Source organism: Heloderma suspectum, chromosome 6 (assembly GCF_057233095.1).
Source record: "Heloderma suspectum isolate Gila_16-S chromosome 6, 16-S_ref, whole genome shotgun sequence".
NCBI lineage: Eukaryota > Metazoa > Chordata > Lepidosauria > Squamata > Helodermatidae > Heloderma > Heloderma suspectum.
Genome location: NC_139463.1, coordinates 66,818,859 through 66,834,783, shown reverse-complemented (window position 1 = coordinate 66,834,783; position 15,925 = coordinate 66,818,859).

The following is a 15,925-nucleotide window of genomic DNA, read 5'->3' as shown; positions in this document are numbered from 1 at the left end:
CACTAAAGTAATAGTTGGCACAGCATTAAAACAAGTGCAACGCTGTACGCTGAAAACAGATTAATTTCGAGCAAGGTGGGGTGTCTAAAGCTGCAGAACAACCGGCTTGTGTCCAGGAGATAAGCAGTGTTGAGAGGGACAGAGTTGCTCAATAAAATAGCTGCAGGCAAGAGCGATTAGCAGAGTCTGTTTGAGAACAAAGACCTTACGTGGGATTCTCCAGATGAGACCCGCCCCAGTTCAGGGTAAAAATGGAACACCACTTTAAAATGAAAAGAACAAGACTGAATAGATGGGGTGGCTGTTTTGAGCAGTAGAGTGTGTTTTGAGCAGCTCTGTGTTAAGGTCAATGAGACTCTGATAATAATCTTTTGCCGCTCGAGAGAGGGAAGGAGATTCTCTGAAGATGTAAGGGAGTTGATGGAAAATGGGAGGAAGGATGGCCCCGGAGGGGTGATGTTAACAGCAGAATTGCGTCGGGTGGGAAAGCTTTTGGTAAAACTGATCCAAAATTTTTAGAAGAAAACTCACAATTTTGCTGACAACAAACAAACACAAAACAAAATAGGTTTGAGTTCCTTATTTACATAATGGACATCGATGAACATAGAACAAATTTGTTACTTTAGAGCTTTTCTAAACAAGAAATTCACTGTGTGCTCATCATTCCCTGCTCACGGTTGTTTATAGGTTCTTTAGATGACGATGTGACCCTCCAGGTTCACGTCTGTTTGTAAACAGCACTTTTGGCAAGTTCTTTTAGAGCAGGGAAAATGGGGTTTTATTTCTGTTGGCGGAAAGGAAACGCTGCTTCTTCCTGTGTATTTGTGCTATCCTGCTATACCACAGTGCCACCTAGAGGTTATGTAGCAGAAAAGCAGGAATGAAAACACTCTTCCTGTAGGGCTCGAATCTCAATTCTGCAACTAAACCAAAAGTAGATGCCGCTGATTAACAGCCCCCTATAGAAAAACCATTAGACTACTGCAATGTGCTGTATGTGGGGCTACCCTTGAAGAGTGTCCGGAAGATTCAATTGGGGCAAAATGTGGCACCTAGGCTGCTGTCCGGTGCATGGTATCAGGATCATATCATTCCTGTCCTGAAAGACCTGCACTGTTCCCAGTTGCTTTGTGGGCTCAGTTCAAGGTGTTGGTCTTAACCTTTAAAGCTCTATAAAGCTTAGGATCTGGCTATCTGGCTGTCTTCCTATGAACCTGCCTGAGTATTAAGATCTGCAGGAGAGACCCTTTTGAGGGTGCCATTACCTGCAGAGGCCCATTTGCTGGGCACGTGTGAAAGGGCTTTCTCCTGTGTAGCCCCCAAACCATGGAATGTGCTCCCTCAAACATTACAATTGGGCTCCATTCTCTTGGCCTTTAGAAAGGGAGTGAGAACACATCTTTTCAGTTTGGCCTTTCAAAACACGTAGTTTTTAATGTTTTGATGTTTTTATTGTTTTCAGTGTTCTTGTTTTTATTCTTAGAAAGGTTTTATTGCTTTAAATTGTTGCACACCACCTTGATGGCTTTTTAGCAGACAAGGCGGTCTATAAACATTAATAATACAATAAAATGAATCAGTTATTGATCACACAAAGACGCTCCAACAGCATGTTGAAGACCAGGCATTCATCAAGGAACCCTGTACATCAATTATACCTGGAGGAGGGAAGGGGAGATACGCCGCCATTACGCTGGCGGAATGGCTGCTGCTGTGTCCTCTATATGCTCTTCCTAGGGAACACGCAACCCCAAACAGCATCAAAATGGCAGACCTGTCCCCAGCATCCCTGGAAACCCCACCAAACCCCACCGCAATCCAGGCCTACACACACGGAATTCACAACCATGGGATCACACACATACCCTTGCATCACAACACACACAGCCCCAGGGGCACAGCCAGTAATGCCAGTCTTCAGGCAGGGGGTTGAGCCCCCTTATGCTCCCCACATCCACAGTTTTGGAGCACAACGTACAAAAGGAAGGAAGGAGCACCGACACAACACAACACCCATATGGCTCCTTTGGCAGCACGGCTGCAAAACACACACACCGCTCTCCCTGGAAAAGGGTTCAAGAGAGAGGGGAAGACCCTTTGCCAAGTAGCTAAGGGTGGGGCCAGGACACGCACCAAGGACAGCCATCGTTCAGGGAAGACAGTAATCGCATATGGCAAAGGGGGGTGGGGAGACAAGGCAAACATTTACAGCAGTTCTATTTTGCAGCATGGTTGCCTCCGTCCCTTGCTTACCTATGTGGGGTGCTCAGTCTTGGCATCCCCAGTTTGGTGTCAACTGCTTATATCTGGGAATGCCAAGGCAAAGTATCTCCTTGGGTTCTAGGCAGAGAAGTGTTAGCAACACGCCCAGGTTCCCAGGTATGTTGTGAGGCTAGGCTGTTCTATGCAAAGTGCTCCCATTTTGTGCAGAGTACCCTTTCCCCCAATTTCCCATCACCGGAGCTACGCTCTTGTGAGCATGCACGACATGGGGCCAGAGAGATAAGACCATCTGCCTTACGGTTTCCTTGTGTAGTGTTTATATGCTGGTGGTAGTGCGCTGTGATTGGGCGCTGAGTTACACCATATCCTATGCTCTGTTGTGGCAATCTGGGTGGGTAGGATGGTCATCAGTGTGCGGTGGGAGTAGCAGCTATTTTCAATATTTTTTACCCTCCCAGTGGGAGGAAAATTTCTTGTGCCTGGTGTGAGGTTGGGATAAAGTACCATCGACACAGGACATGGCATGAATGTGCTGCTCTGCAGTGGTGCCCAGAGCCCACCCACAACTCTGCCCCATTTTTGCTGTCGTGCTGGCATATCTGCCATGCTGGCAGCGTATCTCATGTTCCACTGGCATAGTGGGGCTTCCATCAGATCCTGTGGCCCCTCAGTTGCTGCAGATTTTGCCTATAAGACTGTATCCAAAAGGTGGTTTAATAATTGCCAGATTCCATCCCTCTAGGTAAACTTGGGAATGGTGTTTTTAAAGGGTGATAGGAATACTTTCTTAAACCGCTCTTGTGCCTTCACAAAACTACAGTTCCTCAGGGTTCCTTGGTCTGGGAATTATAACAATTAAATTTGTTTGAAATTGCTTTAATACTTTGTAGCGTGATCCACCCTTTCCAGCAAGCAGATACCTGTTCATGGAAGGTAACCGTGATGGCCACTATATTGATTTCAAACAGGTTTTAAAGAAGTGTTTGGCAGGAGAAGCTGTGACAGCTGGTGGGATGTATGGGATTTCCGAAAGAAGGCCTGGGAAAAACAGAAGCACAAATTCGTATGAAAAAACATTGGACACAGTTGGAAACTGAGCGGAATTGGGGCAAAGAAGAAAATCCCAGGAATAGTCATTCTTCATTCTCGAGGGAGATTGTTTTACATATGTCCATGCCGGGAGGGAACAATTGCTATAATAGCTGACGTTTCAAACAACCGAGATGCAGATTAGCTATGAAATTTGCCACATGTGTTCTGTGGTAGAGGAATCCATGTACTGCAAAGATGTTGCAACCACCCCAGGTCATTTCTTGCCATTTTGTGCCAGAAGGCAAAGCTCCAGGAGCCCATTTCTCGGAAGACCCCCACTTTGAGATGCATGACAACCACTGGTGTTATTGAGACAGAGCAGAAGAAGAGTCCCAAGAGAACAGGAAACGAACAGCTCCCTCTTTCCATTGCGTCCTTCATAGTCTGAAATCTAAGCCATCCCCACATAATTTCTTATCTAGATGAATTCAGCAACAATTGCATAACACCCCAGGGACAAAATCATCTGGACGTCCAAGGAATTGGAACCACTGTTAGTTTCCCAATGGTTTGAACTGGCCCTGAGAATTACATCATCTTCCCTCAGTCAGTCACAGGCGAGATCCAAGAGCGTGGGCGATGGGGTATAGAGCCAAGGTGTGGCTGTTTGGGAAAAGCTCTTGCTTGCTGAGAACCTGGGCCCATTTAGCACAGCTCATCAAGTCAGATATTACTGCCTGGATTTAGCTGAGAGCTGAAGCCAGAAGCATCTTGGAGCTAGATAGCCGGTGGGAACTTGAAGGAGAGTCATTGGATTTTGAAATATTTTTATGACCCCTCCCAGCCAAAAAGGCTCCCAGAGTGGCTTAATACAATCAATTAAACAAAACACTCTCTGCCCGCAGGCTTACAATTTATAAAGACATGACACAAAAGGAAAACGGAACGGGGAGGGAAGAGGGGATTTTGCATGCAGGCACATAATACACACAGCCCTCCCAAATCTTCAGGTTGCTTGTTTGCTTTTTTTAAGCTGTGAACTAATGTTCTAGTTCAGGGGTGAAGGGATCCTATGGCCCTCCCGAGGTTGCTGGATCCCAACTCCCATTAGCCCCAAGCCAGCATGACTGGGTCAGGGATAATGGTCAGGGATAATGGGAGTTGTACCCCATCTACATGTGGGGAACCATAGGTTCCCCACCCCTGCAAAATGTCCGGTAAATCACGCTGCCACCCTCCATATCGGGACGGGGTTATACTCTGGGCCTTAACAGCTGCACAGAGAGTCAACGATGGAAAATACTTCAGCAGGTGGTTTCTGGCCACCATGCAGCTGTTAAAAGCACAGGGCATCTGCCCATAAAAAGGACAGCATCCCAACACCTACTTAGGGCACATTTTGCCCGATTCTGGCAACCACATCTGGAGCGATGGCAGCCATCTTTTTCTTGCAGTCTGCCCACGTTCATATGCGGACATGCTGTATTATATGGACATGCGGCTGTTGTCTCCAGGATACAGGCAGCCATCCTGACCACCTGAGACGAGCAAGGGGGCATCCGTGGGAGAGGAGGCTGATGACTGCACTGCCTTGAAGCAGCTGCCACGGCCTCAGGTGAACAGGTTGGAGCAGGAGCCGGACACGCAGTGGGATGCAATCCGCTGTGCACGGCTGCACAGGTGTAATGCTGAGCCCTCACTTGGCTCCTCTTCCTTTCAATGGGGCCTATGCGGGAAAATGTCCCAGTGGCTCATGCCTTGTTTTCATTGGTAGAGGCGAGGTGCCATTTGGGTACTTCCAAGCTCAGAGGGGCGAAGGTAGAAGTGCTCAAAGGGCCACTATGATAGGCCAGGTGTGTCTTCTTTCATATGCCTAGCTTGTGAGCTCTTTTGCAGAATGAATTCTTCAGGCCAGATTCAGATATTAGTCACAGATCTGGCCGTTGCCTAAAAGCTTCCTGTGGCTGAAGTTGCATGTTATCTGAACCATAAAGGAGCTACTGCAGCATGGCTTTATCTGTGCGGGTCCATCTGGGAACATTTGAAAAGGAGCAATCAATGGAGGTGACCGGCTGACAGGGCTACTTCCCATCTGGCTCCTATCAGTTGGAACAACCATCTAAAGCACAGATAGGCAACTTTTTGGGGTTCACATTTGGCAATTTGAAAAACTTGGGCACCACCACAAAATGGCTGCCATGGGAGGTATGGCAAAGGACAAGTCACCTGCTCCCGAAACTATGTACAAGGCAGAGGAAGGATCTGAGCCTCAACACACTAAATAACTCCTCTGAACCCAGTTTTCAGCACCAACATGAACATATTTCACAGCAATCCCAGCTGTCGGTAAGAAAGTGTGTCAATTTTTTTTTAAGTGGGAGGGCCAGGTAGGGATGTCCAGATCTTGTAAAATCCATTCCACCTGCATTTTGTGGATTGTCAGGTGCCTTTCGTTCCATCATCCGCTCCTTGATGGAATCAGATTTTGTCCAATTTCCCAAATGTGTGCAATTACACAAATGCGCAAATCCCCCCCAATGTGCAACCCCCACCCCCCCAATGTGTAGTTTCATGCTTTAGCCTATGGAGGAAATGCACATTTTCAGCTGGTATTTTTTTCATTTTAAGTATTTTTCTATGACTAAATTTGCATACACTTCCATAAAGAAAAAAAAAAAACAGTCTGCAAGTCCATGGAATCCATGTGACTCGGGAAAAGCCAGTTTGCTACAGAATCAGTGGGTTGGTTTCATAGAAATCTGAACTCATTTGATTCCGTTGCAGATTTCTCCGACATCCTTAGGGGTAAGGCACCTTGGTGGGAGCCAATAAAGATTTCCGGGGGGGGAGATTGGTGCTCGCAGGTGCTGGGTCGACAACCACTGATTACAGTGGTGGCTGCATTCAAGCCATTCAGGATGAGGAAGGAGACAGCAGCTGAGGCCTTCAGGGGTGGGGTGATGTTTTTTTTTCCACACAGATGGTGCCTAGCGACAGAACGGCTAGAGCCTCGTCTCTGGTTCGAGGAAAGCAGGCAGGCAGGTTTGTAGGGCAGGCGCGCACATCGCCTTGACAAAGAGAGCTACCGACTCTTGACATTAAAAAGCACCCACACAGACAGTCACCATGCTTGGGTACAACAGCCTGGGGGCAGCCCAATACATTTGGCTGCCTGAGGCGGACAAGATGGCGCCTCCTCCTATTCCATGTACAAAAGCCGACTGGACCGGCAGTTTAATCTTTCTTCAGCACTGGCAATGGGACAACATCTTCCGCTACAACTGAAGGTTGCAGGCTAGCTAAGGGGTTGCAGAGTAGGCTGCTGGCCCTTAGCTCTCTCCTCCAGAACCGTGTTGCCACCTCCCAGTTTCTGCTACCTGAGGTGACTGCCCCTGAGGTGACTGCCCTACCCTAAAGGTAGGGCCGGCCCTGACAGTGCAACCCTAAACATGCCCGAGTCCCATCAAGTTCAATGGGGCTTACTTCAAGGTAAACCAAAGCCAGCCCAACGAAATGTTGCTGCTTGAGGCAGAACAGCAAATGACACCTCCACCCCGCCAGCAAGTCAAGCTACGTAGTACCCATGTTTATTTTGCCACTTGAGGCACGAGCAACTCTCCCTGGGAATAATATTACTATAAATATATTTTAAAAACTGCACCTGAAGGCTTACGAAGCACACAGCAGGCTGCATGACACGCAGGTCTCTCCTCCCAGACCTTGCCGCCTCCCAGCATCTGTCACCTGAAGCAACTGCTTCACTCTGCCTAATGGTAGGGCCGGCCCTGCAAAGGCCTCTGGGGCAGGGATGAAACCCATCATCAGTCCAGCAGCAGGAACAGCCCATTGCAAAAACCCTTTAATGCCCTTCACAGCTTGGGACCTGGGTATCTGAAGGATTGCCTCTTTCCATATGTACTTACCACAGGTCCTGAGACAATTAACTGAGGCCTTTCTTTGCATGCCCCACAATCTGAGATATGGGGAGGGAGTGGCTATGAAAGAAAGGGCCTTTTTTCCCCTGCAGTGCCCCCTGCTTGTGGAACAACGCTCATCCACCGTGAAAGGTGTCACTGGTGGCTGGCTACCATAATGTCTTTTCAGTGCTAGGCAAATACCTTTTAATTATTTTATTTGCCTAGGCGTTTTAAAATAATCCGTTTTGAATATCGTAATCTCTGCATTATGCTGTGGTTGTAGCACAGCTGTTTTCAGCTCTGTGAAGATTATTTTTGTAGCTCTCTGAATCGCATGATTGTTCCTGGAACACTGTTAATCTCTGCTTTGTTCTGGCTGTTTTGTTTTATAGGGTTTTGGTGCTGTTTATTGATCGGTCTTTTATTAGAACTGTGATTTTAATTCATTCTAATCTGTATGCTGCCCAGAGAACTTTAGTTATTGGGTCACTAATAAATGGAGTAAATAAATAAGGAATTTATAATGGAAAGCACTGAACACAGATGACCAAAGTTGGGTTCGAACCCTGTTTTATTTTTTTGGGTTGCCTGGATTTTGTTTTAAAGAGGATGCATGAGAAGGATGAGAGAGAAGGATGAGGGAGAGACAGAGAGAGAACCAGATGCAATGGAAGATGTTTACTTTTAATAGTAGTTTAGAAGATTCTCTTCCTTTCTTAAAAATTATAGGCTGTCTTTAAAGGTAAAAACTCTCTCAAGGCTGCTTCTAATAGTTAATATAAACACCAATCCCAGTAATAAATAATAATAAATGTCCAAAGAAAACCTCCCGTTAAGAACCAACATTCTTACCTAATGTTAATGTTAAACAAAAACATCTGCCCAATAAAATCCACTGCAAATAGCAGCCCCAGAGGCATGATTTTCATCAGGAGTGCAGGAGGGGAAGAGAGGAATAATTTCCCCCTTCCTGGCTGCTGTGATCCCAATAATTAGCAGCTGCTAAGGGCAGGCAGTGATTATTTGCATCTTTAAAACCTGCGCACTGAATGCAAATATGCACGTTACATCACATCTAGTTTGGTCCTTTGTCACTCCTGTGGGCAGGCAGCCACGTGGCTGCATGAAGCCGCAAGGACGATTGATTACCAAGCCTTTAGGACAGGGATGGGGTGCGGGCGTTTACCCCTTCCCTCTTTGCAGTTTCCCCTCTACAATAGTCCTGTTTGAGTGTTGAACAGGGTATGCTAATGCCTATCGGCCCCACTCCCGACTTCCCAGTGCACGCCGTCCCCTCAGCTCCTGATCCCACAGAGACGTCTACTCATGTTCAAGTGAAAACAAGTAAAACTCCTGTTCAGACCTTGCGGCTAAACATGGCAAGGTCGAAACTGAGGGGCTGAGGGCGGTATGACTTTAACACAGAGGTGCAGGACCTCAGGCCCAGGGGGCAAATCCAGCCTTCCAGGGTTTTCCAGAACCAGATGGCCACATCCCTTTTCCTCCTGCAACCACCAATTGTCTGGAGTTTGGTTGGAGCATTGTACAGTCCCCCCCACCCCACCCCCGAGCTCCAGTCTCCTCCCCAACTGCTATGAACCCCACGGAAGGGTTAACACGCTCCTCCCCAATGCTGCTGTTTCAGCTCAAGCTAGTTCAAGGAAAACCAAAATGGCAGCAATCCCCTGTCACTTGTCATTCCGGCCCGAGACTCTCCGGGGGGGTCTGAAACTCTTCGGCAGCCTGTACACCAGGGAGCCCCCTGCTTCAGAATAGCAACGGACGGGCGGGGTGCCGTGTCAGAGAACCCCAGAGGACATCAAGCCTCGACCCTGGTTCTTGTGTGCTCTGCCTCTAAAAGGGACCTTAATGCTAACCAGGAGGTGGTATCTTGGTATTTTGCCTGGAGACCAAAGTGGAGGATTGGTGGATGCTAATATCAGAAATATTGTATGAAATTGGTGACAGGCTGGATGTGGGCCAACAAACCTAGATATATCCGTAGTATTTCTCAGCAGTCAATGCCGGTTCCAGCTTTTGGCGGGCCTTTGGGCAAGACACCCTCAGTGGGCCCCCCCCCCCGTGAGTCTATCTCCTCACCACCATGGTCACCAGCTGCTATTTCACCTCCTCCTCCTTTTCAGCTTTGCTATGATTTGCTCGCTCGACAGGCAGAGAACCCGCGAGCAAGTAGGCCGTGGCACCTAGGGCCGTGTGGATTGTGTAAACGCGGCTTCGTCTGTGTTTCACGGGTTGTGAGCTGCCGCTTGTTCTGTCGTCGGCTCACAGGCAGATTCATTTTTTTCTGTTATGCTGAAAAATACGCAATTCCTTAAGAGGGTTCGCAACAATTTACATAATTTACCTTAGTATGTAACATTTAGCGTATTGTTCCCCATTCTATTCCACTTCTCCCCATGTGTATTTACCAGTCTCGGCAGAAATGTGCGTATTTTCCTACGAATAAATACGCATACATTTGGGGAAAGTAAAAAAAAAAAACAACACCCGAAAGTCCACGGACTCTGTGCAGCCTGGGGGGGCGGGTGCTCCGCAGCAGATTCCGCAGGTCGGAGTCTTAAAAATCTGAACTCATTTTAGTCCATCTTGAATTTCTCAGCATCCCTAGCAGCATCTGCTGCTCCTTTTTCTCACCACCACTGTTGCCTGGACCAGAGCAAGAGGCAGGTGAACAAGCAGGTTGCAGTGGTGACAAGGAGGAGCAAGTCCAGGAGGCTTTTGTCAGTGAGCCCCTACAAGGGTAGGGGGTCTTGGCAGGTGCCCAACCATGCCTACCCTTCACGCTGGACCTGTGATGAGTAACTGGGATCTGAGCCAGTGATAGCGATTCAGCCTGGTTGGGACAGAGTAGCTCTCCCCTTTAAAAAGTCAGCCTTGACGTTTGGAGGTGCTCCTGATGCAGCCCTGATCCTGGATTCTCAGCTGGGGACCAGGAGTTCCCCTTGCTGGCTTAAGCCAGTATCTCCACTGTGCTCATTTCTGGAGAAAGCAAAACTGGCTAACCTCCCGCTCTCCATAGCATCAAGAGTGGATTGCTGTAGCTTGGTCTATGCAACATGCACCTTTGAAGAGCACTGGGAGATTTCAACTGGTTCAAAATGGAACAAGACCCTTGACCTCAACTAGCTTTCTGGAGCTTAGGACTTCTCTTATGTAACCTCTTCGCTGGCTGCCAGTCCATCGCTGGGCACAGTTCAGGTTATTGGCCTTTAGGGCGCAATCTAGTGCAAGTTTAGACAGAAAAAAAGTCCGACAACCCCCAACATTCCCCACCCAGCCACGCTGGGAGTTGTGGAGTTTTTTTTCTACCTAAACTTGCATACAATTGCACCCCTAAAGCCCTAAATAGCTTGGGCCCAGGATGCCTGAAGGACCGTTTCCTTCTGCACAATTGTGCCCTTCCACCGAGGTCAACAGGAGAGGAGGCCATTTCACATCTCCTGCCACGGTCCGAAACACAAGGGGTCACACTAGTTCTTATATTGTTCATGCAGTTCACAGTTCTGTGGATAACTGTGTGAATTTTCTTTTAAGAAGAAAATTGCAGGGGCAAGGCCCCTGGTTGAGATCAGAACTCTGGCATGGTGGTAGGGGGCTTTGCGCCTTCCTACGATCCCAAAAGGAAAGAGCACACGCAAACATTACTCGGCAAAATTGTTACAGTAAGCTGATGAGGCAAAAACAGAGGAATAAAATGGCTGCCACCGTCTTTATTGCCACTGGATGGATTAAGAAAGCCAACATGAATGGGAAACTTGAGGATGTGAGGAAACGTGCAAACACCTACGGCTGAGCTGAGGGAAACAAGAAGCAGAGCCATTGCACCAGCCCTGCTGAAAGCGTTAATTCCCCCCCTTCCCTCCCCATTCCTTTTTCCTTGCATGTCGTGTCTTTACAGATGGTAAGCCTGCAGGCAAAGACTGTCTTGTATAATTGATTATATGTAAGCTGCTCTGGGAGCTTTTTTGGCTGAGGAACAGCATAAAAAGACTTTAAATACATAAACAAATAACATCCCGATTTACCACCACCTGCTATTTGTATTGAGGGGGAAACTCCCATTGGAGTGAATGGGAGACCCCCCTGCGAATAGCAGGTGCAGCATCCCCAATCTGATCAGTGCTGCAAGAGGGAGCAAAGGATTCACCTACTCCAGCACCAAGGTCCCAATCCATACCAGGCCCTTGTGCCCACAGTTGCAAACTGCGTCTCATCTTGTGTGGTCCAGAGTTGGTGGGAACAAGGGAGAGGGTGGACCTTCTCTCTTGTGCTGCCCAGACTGGGGAACTCCCTGCCCCAGGACATTCCATCTTGCCCCCTCGTGATTTGCTTCCTGCCACCTCCTGAAGATGGTCTTATTGCAGCAGGCCTTTGGACTGCCTTTTCAAAGATTGTCTTTCTCTGATTGTCTTTTGAAAAGCAGGGCTTTACAAAACTAGCTGCTATATCTTAGAGCTTCTCAATCTCGGTGGGACCTCCCCCTATGAAGAGAGACTGAAAGAACTGGGCATGTTTAGCCTTGAGAAGAGAAGACTGAGGGGAGATATGATAGCACTCTTCAAGTACTTGAAAGGTTGTCACAGAGAAGAAGGCCAGGATCTCTTCTTGATCATCCCAGAGTGCAGGACACGGAATAATGGGCTCAAGTTACAGGAAGCCAGATTCCGACTGAACATCAGGAAAAACTTCCTGAGTGTCAGAGCAATACGGCAATGGAACCAATTACCTGGGGAGGTGGTGGGCTCTCCCACACTGGAGGCCTTCAAGACGAGGCTGGACAGCCATTTGTCAGGGATGCTCTGACTTGGATTCCTGCATTGAGCAGGGGGTTGGACTCGATGGCCTTGTAGGCCCCTTCCAACCCTACTATTCTATGATTCTATGAACACGAGCAATTTATTGCACGCTCGTGATTGGTCACTCACGGAAGTTAGCAGGTCCTTTACACAATGTCGCCAACCTCCAGGACGTCTCCCGCACTTTCCCCATTTATTCCGCTTTCAAAAAAATGGGAGATAACGCGAAGAGGGACATTATTCTGATTTATCGGCTGTGTGACATGCCAGCGTAGCACTATAGTGATAGCGCCATCTAGTGACTGTAAATTGAAACACACAAACATCACTTTCCTCAGTTCAAACCCCATGTCTGCCATGTAAAGGAGCCCAGCATAACCCTGCAATGAAACCAAGAGCAGAAAGCCTCAGTAAGGATGCAGGTTTGTTTACTTAATGTAGAGAAGCTCTTTAACTGCAAGGTTGTTTTATTTTTAAAATGTTGTATTGTTGTATTTTTTAATGTTATGTTAGCTGCTTCCATTTGGCAGGTTAAAAATGACAAAGCTTTGCCAGAGATGAAGAGTGGCAGGGCCTCAGACTTTGTCCTCTTTAGGCAAGGGGTAGCTGCATGTGGATGGAATATTTGCCATCCTGCCCCAGGTGATCCGGAGAACCGGAGCTCAGAATTGCAGCTGTAGTGTTTTCAGCTGTCCACACGGTGGCAGCATTTCACCCACGGCTCTCCAAGAGAGTGGTTTTCATGATTTGGTCCTCTCCAGCTTGTACAGGAGAATTGCTAGGCAAATAAAAGATGTGTAGCCCAGGCCCATAGGACACAAATCTACATAAAGTTTGTGTGTGGTAATATAGGCAATATTTATATATATGCAAATATGCAAAAGAATTACTAGGATTTATTTAAATCACACAGAAAGCAAAGCCAGCCAGCCAATTAATATCTCATCCAAATAATCTCAAATAAAATAAATTTGCAACACATAATGGTGCAGATAATCCCAAATCAGAAGTCTACCTTCCATTACAATGCATTTCCAATCTCTCTTCCCTTTCCCCTTCTTTCTCTTTCCTTTTGGAGAAAAATTGCCTCCACCCCATGCAATTAAGCTTAGAAGAAAAGCTTCCACTGGCACTAACAGAGGGTTCCTCCCCGCACAAGTTTAATTGCCATGCTTGGGGGTTGTTCCAGCATGTGGGGAGGGGAGGATTTAACCCTTCCCTCCTCACCTGCAATCCCCTTTGAAAATCACCCCCTGCACAGCAATGAAGGTAAGAAAGGAATCCGCCATTGGCATCAATGGATACTCAGGTCTCTGGGGAATGGAGTCGGGGACAGACTGCCATGAGTCCAAGCCTAGCAACGCCCCAGCACACTTTGAAGGGCTGAAATGGTGGACAATGACCGTTTTCCCATCCTTATACATCTTCCTCTGGAACAGGACAGGAGGACTGGGACATTCTAGGATGTTCATTAAGTAAGTCCTCTATCTCACTCTTTGCCTGGGACAACAGGAAAGCCCAATAGATGTGCCTGGTATGATTTCAGCACTTGTACGCATTCTACGTTGCAGCCTTTCTCAGCCTGGTGCTCTCCAGCCAGCAACGGCTTCCAACCAGGTTGGGAAAGGCCGCTGAAGTGTTGTGTGAGCGTGTGCGCACACAGGCACAGGCATGGGGTGTCTGCCATTTCCATTCCAGCCACCTGTATCGCTGAAGGGACAAGGTGCTTTCCAATTTAAGTGTGAAACTTGAAATGGAAAAACAACACCTTGGCTGTTCAGCTTGGACTGGAAATTCTAAGCAGATGCTGCCTTGGCAACCTTTTTATCTGGTATTTCCGCTGTGGGCTAGAGGTAGCTGAAAGTGCAACAGGGAAGGACAATGGTGTGCCCTCCACCAGACTGCAGATAAACAGCCACATGGGATGTGATGGGACAGATACGGTTGTTCTCATGCATAGCTGCCCCATGCATGTGCAAACTTGGAGCGGAGGTGAGGTGGGGGGGGGATCTAACTTTACCCTGACAATGCCTTGCCCTCGGAGGAGGACAAGGATTAGTTGTAAGGAGGATCCAGTGAAATTGACCCCTGGGATCCAGCAGAACTTTGAGTTCATACCGCTAATATCAGCATTGACAAGAAGAAGAAAGGAAGCATCCTTGATATCAAAGAAAAAGGGAAGAAGAGCTCTATTTTGGGGGTTGTATTTAATATTTGATTGTTGCTTCTTGGAAATATGCATTGTACGAAAGGGGACAGATGGGGTTACTGCGCGTTCCCCACTGCTGGAAAATCTCTCAGCAAAAATGGCAGCAGTTTTTTGTGAACCGCCCAGAGTGCTTCCATTATTGGGCAGTACAGAAATGTAACAAACAAACAAACAAACAAGACAGCGTGGAAATGAGGGGAGCTGGATCCGCCTCTACCTTGCCATTTAGCAGCACTGGGCACTTTTCTCAGATCACTTCCAGGATCAGACCCACGTTGAGAGAAAAGTGCCTGCAGCACCACAAAGGTGCCTGCAACATAAAGTGGGGAGATTGATTTAGCTCAGTCTTTCCCAACCTGGCGCCCCCCCATGTGTTGGACTGCAACTCCCATCACCCCCACCCAGCATCAGCTAACCCATCTGGAGGCTGCCAAGCTGGGGCAGGCTGAGCTAAATCAACCAAACTACACTGCTCTCAAGCAAGCAAACCTCAGGAGGTGTGGGGTGGGTCGGTGGGGTGGAATCAGGAAAGAATCTTGTGGGCCCTTATAGATTAACACATTTATTGTGGTGTTAAGTGTCTGCGACCTACAGCCAGCTTCATGAGATGCAGCCCTCAAAAGCATATTGCATAATACATTTGTTAGTCTTTAAGGTGCCATACTTTGGCCACGTAATGAGAAGAGAGGATACCCTGGAGAAGATGCTGATGCTAGGGAAAGTGGAAGGCAAAAGGAAGAGGGGCCGACCAAGGGCAGGGTGGATGGATGACATTCTGGACTCGACTTTGGGGGAGCTGGGGGTGGCGACGGCCGACAGGAAGCTCTGGCGTGGACTGGTCCATGAAGTCATGAAGAGTCGGAAGCGACTGAGCGAATAAACAACAACAAGGTGCCATAAGACTCCATGTTGTTTTTCTGGGGTGGGGAGGTGTGTTCTTTGTTCACACTCTCCCCAAAAGATACAGAAACATTTAATTCAGAAGACAAGAAGGGACTACAAAAGGACTTTGACAAAGAGGGTATTAAATTCAAATGAAGTGATTTCGATGTATTAAGAAATTTGAGTGCGATAGGTAGGTAGGTAGGTAGGTAGGTAGGTAGATAGAGTGGATGGAGGGCGTTAAGCTTCCTTGGGAAGGGGCCGAGATTGGTGCTTCCTTACTCTATCTGCAAAATGTTCAGCTCCCCTCCTCACCCGCAGGCCCCTTTTGGTGTAAAGATTAGACCCCAGCTATCGCTTTCTACATGGATGGGGCAAAGACACGCTTACGCAATGGGACTACCTGCATTCACAGCTGCTTTGGCCCTAGAAACCACTGTTCTCAGTGGGCGTTTCTTCATGGCGGGGGTGATGCTTTGCTGCTCCTATTTCCATTCCATGGTGCAACAGCCAAAGCTAAAGCGGAGATAACAGCTGGGGCGCCCTGCAGAACACAGCAGTCAGCTAGACAAATACTGGTTCAGACCGGAAAGAAACAAGGTCAGTTTTTACCAAGGTCTGTATCAGGGAGACTGTATTATTTTGTAGAGGGAAGGGTGCAATTTATCTCATGGAATAATTAACTTCTGTCAAGGTCTTTTGAAGTCTTAGTTCAAGGTAGGCAGAAGAGAGCTGTGGCTATTGGGCGGTACAGAAATGTAAACAAATGAACAATAGACCAGTCCACTGATGAACAACTGGCTAATTGCCAGCAGACCACCTATGACCTGCTGTTTGCTGGC